The following is an 8,310-nucleotide window of genomic DNA, read 5'->3' as shown; positions in this document are numbered from 1 at the left end:
TCAAAGAGTAATTGAAAAATAGTTACTTCACATCTTAACCATTTATTATAGGGAAATTCAATGATTTGAATTAGTGACTGGATCTTAACGAACAAGGATCACCTGTCCCATAATTTTTCTGTCTCCATATCTCGGACCAATCAAACTTCACAAAATATTATTAAAATATTAATTTCTGTTTTTATAATTTTTCTTTTGAATAAAGCTTTGTGATTGACTTGATACACTAAGTGAGACATGAATGGAGACATGTGATCCCCATTCGGATTTTAACCATTAGATTTCCCTAAAATAAATGGCTAAGATGTGAAATTGCTTTTTTTACTTACTTTGAGAGTAAGTGGATCCCCTCCCATACTACAATTATCATAATTATCTAGAAAACTGAAGTTAGAAGCTATAAATTAATTTTGCTCCTTAGAATAATTCTCTGGAAATTTGTCTCACATTTCAACAAAAACTCACTTTCCTAGAACAATACATCAGTTATCAATGTTAGATTATGAGTATGAAGTGCAATGAAAAGAAGAAAGAGAGAATTAAGCAAAAGGAAGTATGAGATATGATCTTATCATGTCAATGGAGCCCAACGATAATGACAGAAACTAGTCCAAGCTATGTGACACAAGTGAACATGTTCTCTAAACAAGTCTTTCCAAGGTTAAAAAAAAGCATTATAAAAATGGTCAATTAGTTATTAGACTTTGATATACCAGATTACACAAAATAATTGAACTAATAGATACCAGGAAAGAGGCATATTGATCAACCATCATCACTAACCATGTTACAAGTATTACATATGGCACAGACAATGAGACAATTAACAACTATGGTTTGTCATTGATATGATCAACCTAATGAGCAGAAAAGTGAAACTTAGGCTTCAAAACTGTTTCCAGCTTATTTTATGATTAATAATGGTTTCATAAAATGGGCACTTATCTTAAGGGAATCAGAGATTAAAAAGAAGAAAAGTCAGATTAGCTTAAGGATGAATATAATTTAAAATTGCACTTATTGCATTTAGTCTCTAGTCCTCAGAAGAGGTCCATAAAACATTTTTTTAATTCTCATTGAATAAATAGGGTATAAATGGCACATTATAATTACTATCTACTTAGAGATGAATTCAAGTAAGGGAATCAAATATGACATTTCTTAAAATACTAGAATGCAAATAAGAGAGTATATGTTATAATATTTATATCAAGAGTATAAAATGAAAGTATTTGAAACAAAAGTCTTTTTTTTTAAATAGTTACTAGGTACATGTTTTTCCTAATTTGGCCCTTCAAACTGTATTCTTATAAATTGAGTCTTCCAATGTTTAAATTGATGTTAATTTGATTCTACCATACCCTTTATAGTAGACAGAAGTTTTATCACTTGTAATGTGTCTTACCAGGTGCTCAAACATTGTTTCATGCTCATGTAAATGCCCTATTTTGGATGCATTAAAATATGTACTAAGTTAATCAAGAAGACTATCCAAATCACATACTAATTAATTTTATATCTAATGCTTCCTCTCAACCTTGAGCGCGCTTATAAAGTTTTCAGCTTGTAAATTGTAATGCATATAAAGTCAACAAAAGAAACATCAAACTTAATCAACAGGAAACTTAGAAGACAAACCGTTGGAATATGGTTGGTTGAAAACCATAAGTGATAATTTTTGGGTGTGAAATCTAAAAAACTCCTAAGCCCCACATAGAAGAGTTTTGAAAAAAAACAACTCTCAAGTCTCACATTGGAGAGATGAAGAATTTGGAAAAAAACTCCATGTTATAAATAGAAGTCTTCTCCCCTCATTATAACTTGTCCGAAGTTGAATGCGCTTTCATTCAACTTTTTCTTTCTGCCTCATATTTTCGCTGATGCATTTCCGGCAAACTTCTTCCCATTTCTTTCCGTGACACTAACAAATGGCACAGGCAACCATATTATGGGAATTTCGAGAACTGACATTGATAGTCAGTATTGAGAGAAAAGAATTGGCACAGGTAGTCATATTGTGGGTATGTTGAAAATTGACACTGATAGCCATATTGTGGATATTTCGAGAATTGGCACTAGTAGCCATATTGTGGTGGGTGTATTCGAGATCCGTTCTTACAGTGCTGTAAGAACTCGATAATAGAGATATGATCTGTTTTATCCTGGGGACGGCGTGGTTGATAGTCTGGTTGCTCGTTTTGGGCAGTGCCACAAAACATCTTAAAGAGAACAATCTAGTCGTGACTCGGCTAGTAAGTATTATTTTCTGCCATTCAGAATTATTGCAAGCTACGGTAATAACAATTTTAAGACGATTCTACTGCAATGACATTCGTAGATAATATTACTGGACCGAACAACTATGACCTGAACAAATCATTTTGGATTGATGGGACAAATTTCAAACGTTAGCAACATAAGATGAATTTTTTCCTCACTATGAAAAAAGTTGCACAAGTTTTAAAAATCAATGTCCTAATGCTGCTGGAGAAAGCGGAAAAAAGGATAAGCTAACTATTAATATAGATTTCTGAAGGGAAAATGATTACTTTTAGGAATTTCATTTTGAATGTGTTCTCAGATGATCTCTATAATTACTACAACCGATATATGTCTAACAAATTAATTTGGTATGCACTTGAGAAATAAAGAAATATGATACTGAAGAAGTAAAGAAAAATATATATGATGTTACCACTACTTCAAGTATCAAATGACTGATAATAAATCAGTAGAGTCTGAATCCTATGAGATACATAGAATTGCTAATAAAATCATTTATGATATGTCATTGGAGAGTTAAACTCACAGAGCCTATGAATGTGTATTCATTGGGTATGCTATAAACAACAAAGCGTATAGGTTTTACGACCTTAACGCAAAAGTGATCATTGAGTCTAACGATATTGACTTCAATGAATAGAAATTCCTTTTTAAATTGAGGAATAATAGGGGCACATCAACTAGTCACATACCTGTGATTAGAGATAGTGATAAAAATGAAAGGTTTGAAATAGAACCTAAAAAAAGTAAGAGAGCAAGAATTGCTAGAGAGTATAGACCTGATTATATTGTCTATATATTGGAGGAGAATTCATCAACTTTCCAAGAAGTTTTGACTTCTTTGGATGGTAAATTGTGGAAAGAAGCCATAAATAACGAGAGGAACTATTTGTAGTCTAACAAGAAATAGACTATTTTAGTTCAATCAACTATGAAAGTTGAGATGATAGCACTAGCAATAGCTAGTGAAGAAGTAAGTTGGCTGGAAAGCTTGCTTATAGAGATTCCCATATGGGAAAACTGATGTCAGCTGTGTTGATCCATTGTGATAGTATCACGACTATTGCAAAAAGTGAGAACCACTTTTATAACGGTAAGAAACGACAAATTCGTTGTAAGAACAACATTATTAGATATTTTCTCTCTACAGAAGCTATTAGAGTGGATCATGTACGCACTGAGAATAACTTAACAGATCCTTTGACGAAAGGAATAGCTAGAGAGAAAGTCCACAATACTTCTAAGAGTATGAGATTATTGCCCTTAGAACGAGGATCACTCATGATGGTAACCCGACCTAACTGACTGGAGATCAAAAGAAATATGTCCAATGGGTAATAACAAGTTGTGAAGTGATATGAGAATGAACATGCTATAAAATTATGAAAAGCATGATTCCTGCAACATTTGTAAGGATGAGTTAAACTCTTAATGAGATCTATACTCCAATTGGAGTGGAGTACCTAGGTTACAGGATCATTCTTGATAAACTCACCTATTTGAATGTGGAAGTGGGGCCGCTTCCTATGAAATTTTGGGACATCAATTTCTAGAGCATTCACTATACTGGGATAGACGTGCATGACCTTTAACGCATGAGCTTTACAAAATACACCTTTGAAAATGTTTTGTGTGGTTTGATGACGGATATAGAGTTCAAGACTACGAGTCACTCTAGTAAAATCTAGATCTTATTCACTATGCAAAGGTTCAACTCGCATGAGACTTTTGTTTATGAAAAATCTTATTGAGACCATAAATATTCTCGGAAATCATTTTTAATTTTAAGTGGAAGATTGTTGGAACATGGTTTGTTGAAAACCATAAGTGAGAACTTTTGGGTGTGAATTCTGAAAAACTCATAAGTCCCACATAGAAGAGTTTTGAAAAACAACAACTCTCAAGTTCCACATTGGAGAGATGAAGAACTTGGAAAAAGTTCCATGTTATAAATAGAGGTCTTCTCGTCTCATTATAACTTGCCCCAAGTTGAATGCGCTTTCATTCAAAATTTTCTTTCTCCCTCATATTTTCGCCGATGCATTTCTGGCAAAATTCTTCCCCTTTCTTTCCGTGGCACTACGAAATGACACAAACAACCATATTATGGGAATTTCGAGAATTGACATTGGTAGTCAGTATTGAGGGAAAAGAATTGATACATGTAGTCATATTGTGAGTATTTTGAGAATTGACACTAGTAGTCATATAGTGGATATTTCGAGATTTAGCACTGGTAGCCATATTGTGGTGGATGTATTCGAGATTGGTTCTTACAGTGCAGTAAGAACTCGATAACAGAGATTTGAGCTGTTTTATCCTGGGGACGACGTGGTTGATAGTCTGTTTGCATATTTTAGGCAGTATCACGAAACGTCTTAAAAAGAACGACTTGGTCGTGACTCAGCCAGTAAGTATTATTTCGTGTCATTCAGAATTATTGCAAGCTACGGTAACAACAGAAACCAATGACAAAATCATTTACTGGTGATAAAATAAGTACAATAACCTTAGAATGACTTAATTTCTATCGCTATCTTAAAAAACCTTTGATTTTTTGATTCCCCCTCATATTATATCTTTCTTAATATTTTATATAATCAAGATAAATTACATATATATTTTCAATCAACCTTATTAATTTAATAACTTTTCTTACCTAATTTAATAAGCATTTTAATTTTTCTTCCAATTTTTGCTTATTAAATTTTGTAACCTTTTTACATATGATACCTTTTTTAGAAATTTTGTAATACACATAGTGCAACTGGAATGGAACTACATCTTCCCCATTTTCCCTGCATTGAAATGTAATAATATTTCTAATTGTTCTCTTAATAATTCTATTCCAAGTTTTTTCACTTATATGTATTTTAGGTTGAATTTAAGGTGAAAAATTAATTGTGAAAAATATGAAATTTTAATAAGATATTTTAGTCAAATCATATTTAATTTTTACAATATTTATTACTTTCATAAATTATATGCATAAAATTAAAAAAACTAACCTAATACCAAATATATCTACCAATTAAGAAAATAATCATGACCCTAATGGCCTAATAAAAAATAGACAGAAGGTAATTATTGAAAATTGTGACTCTTCATTAAAATTGTTTTATGATAACAATACATTAATAAGAGTACAAAAAAGAACTTGTTTCTGTAACCAAAATTCAGAGAAACACAAATATGTTCCACATCTCTCACACAAAACGCAAAATGGACACACATACTAGCTATATATGTTGCTTAATGTGTTTGTTACTTAGCAGCAGATGCTGCTGCCTTTATCAAACTCTGAATCACTTTGTTGGCCTTGTGAACTGGTGGAATTTTAGCATTTTTAAAGAAACGATGAATGAAGATAAAAAAGCAGAACTTCTTCTATTGAAGAATTCTAAGAACAACAAAGAAGATGAAGAATAATATTGAGATACTTTTATTAGAATTGAATTGAATTGAAAACAAGTTCGGTTCTAAATTTATAGACAAAAGTGAAAGTGCAAGTGTCAAAGTGTTGCACTATTAAATTGTCTATGTTTTTATGAAGACAAGGATTCATTGAAAGCTTGAAGATGACTCAACAAATCAACATGCCATAGACTCAAGGAACTCATATCTAGACTAAGTCTTACAAGAGTCATTTTTAGAGTTATAGATATGTGTCGTTGATATTGAGTCTAGGTTAGGTAAACCTATGTGCAATTCTCACAAGTCTTAAAAATAATCAAATCATTTACATGAGACATGTCATCTAGATTATTATATGTTCATGTATTAATCATACATATTACTTGTGCATTATAGGCATAATATATTGGTAAACCATGTATAGTTGAAGCATAACATATAGGTAGTTTACCATTTTATCATTTAACTAGGAATCCATAGTCAACGGGCCTTTAGTCTCAATGCACTTAGTGGACGATGAACCGAAAGAAAAGCCTATGGGTCTATGGACCGATGATGAACGTAAAAAGGTTCAATATAACCTACGTGCTAAAAACATCATCATATCTGTAAGAACAAGGTTGCAACTAAGAGGGGGAGGGGGGGGGTGAATTAGTTGACTTAAAAATTATGGCCACTTTTTCTGCAAAATCAAGAGTTAACATGCAGCGGTAAATATATGCAGAAATATAATCAAGATAAAATGAAAGAGATAAAGGAGAAGAGAATATACAGTGATTTTTATACTGGTTCACCTTCTATTCCATCGAAGGCCACGTCTAGTACTCTTGCAGCACAAGAGATTTCTTCACTAAGAATTATGAGTTGTAATTACAATATCTCACCCCGAGATTTCTATCTACCTTACACACTCCCTAATCCTTATTCACTCTTGGAAAACACTTTTCCAAGTGATTCTAATCCTCTTTCTTTTCACACCCCGTGAAAGAAAGTATTCTGCAACAATTTTGAAGAATGTACAACAATGGCATATTTCCTTTACAAGTATGAAAGTAGTATAACTTGCAATCCAATCAACTCTTTATGTATACCAAATAATAATGCTCTTTGGAAAACTTTGAAACACTCTAAGCAACTTCAGAAAAACAACTTTGAAACTAGCTATTTATCACTCTTTTGTTCTTTATTTATTTATTTGTTTCTAACAACTAACTATTTATCACTTTTGTACATTAAAATACCATTAAACCGGTGTTGGAATTTATTCCACAAAACGGAGATGATATTCAAAGGTACTTAATAATTATGTAATGAGGGATTGCTTCGATACCATTGTATCGGCGTTAGAATTTATTCTAAGAAAGCCGAGATGGGGCAAAGAACAAATAACTTATTCACACGATTATTAGAAGTAAGTTGTAACTGGAATATTCTTGAAACAATTATACTGGCGTTTGAATTTATTTCAACAAAGCCGAGATGGCGAACAAAGAATAAAATTGAGTTCACTTACTTAACCAAATAAAGAAAACACACCGAAGAGGAAAAACTCGCCTTTCAACAAATTGGCGCCGTTGTCGGGGACAATTTGTTGAGAGGGGAAAACCTCAAATAGTTCTTTCAACACATTCCATATGTCCAAGTCTTGAGATTCAATAAAGATCCTCATTCTAATTTTCCAGAAATCATAGCACTCTCCAGCAAAGCTTGGAGGGCGGTTGATGTTGGAACCTTCTCCTAGGAATGATCTTGAGGCCATTTTGATATAGGATCAGACTTGAGAATATCTTACTCAAATATAGCTCTGGTGCCAATTGTAAGAACAAGGTTGCAACTAAGAGGGGGGGTGAATTAGTTGACTTAAAAATTTGGCCACTTTTCCTGCAAAATCAAGAGTTAACGTGCAGCGGAAAATATATGCAAAAAAATAATCAAGATAAAATGAAAGAGATAAGGGAGAAGAGAATACACATTGATTTTTATACTAGTTCACCTTCTAGTCCACCGAAGGCTACGTCTAGTACTCTTGCAGCACAAGAGATTTCTTACTATGAATTATGAGTTATGTTTACAATATCTCATCCCGAGATTTCTATGTACCTTACACACTCCCTAATCCTTATTCACTCTTGGAAAACAACTTTCCAAGTTATTCTAATCCCCTTTCCTTTCACACCCCGTGAAAGAAAGTATTCTGCAACAATTTTAAAGAATGTACAACAATGGCAGATTGCCTTTACAAGTATGAAAGTAGTATAACTTGCAATCCAATCAACTCTTTATGTATACCAAGTAATAATGCTCTTTGGAAAACTTTGAAACACTTCTAAGCAACTTCAGAAAAACAACTTTGAAAATTAAGGACTAGTTGCAAAATGTGTAGAGAAATAACATCATAATAAGTTTAAGAGCTTTTGGAAATTGTATAAGAGTTGTGTGTTTCTTGTGTGTTTGTGTTGTGAGAGTTAGAGCCTTTATGTAAACTTTCCAAACACCCATGGTGCCTTTCTGAAAGTGTAGGAGATGTTTGAAGCGAAGAGATTTCGTTTGGAGTGAGAACATTTCATTTTGAAATCTGAAATCTGATGCAACAACTCTCAGTAATTGATTACT

The sequence above is a fragment of the Lupinus angustifolius genome, chromosome LG07 (genome assembly GCF_001865875.1).
Source record: "Lupinus angustifolius cultivar Tanjil chromosome LG07, LupAngTanjil_v1.0, whole genome shotgun sequence".
NCBI lineage: Eukaryota > Viridiplantae > Streptophyta > Magnoliopsida > Fabales > Fabaceae > Lupinus > Lupinus angustifolius.
This window is presented reverse-complemented; position numbering follows the sequence as displayed.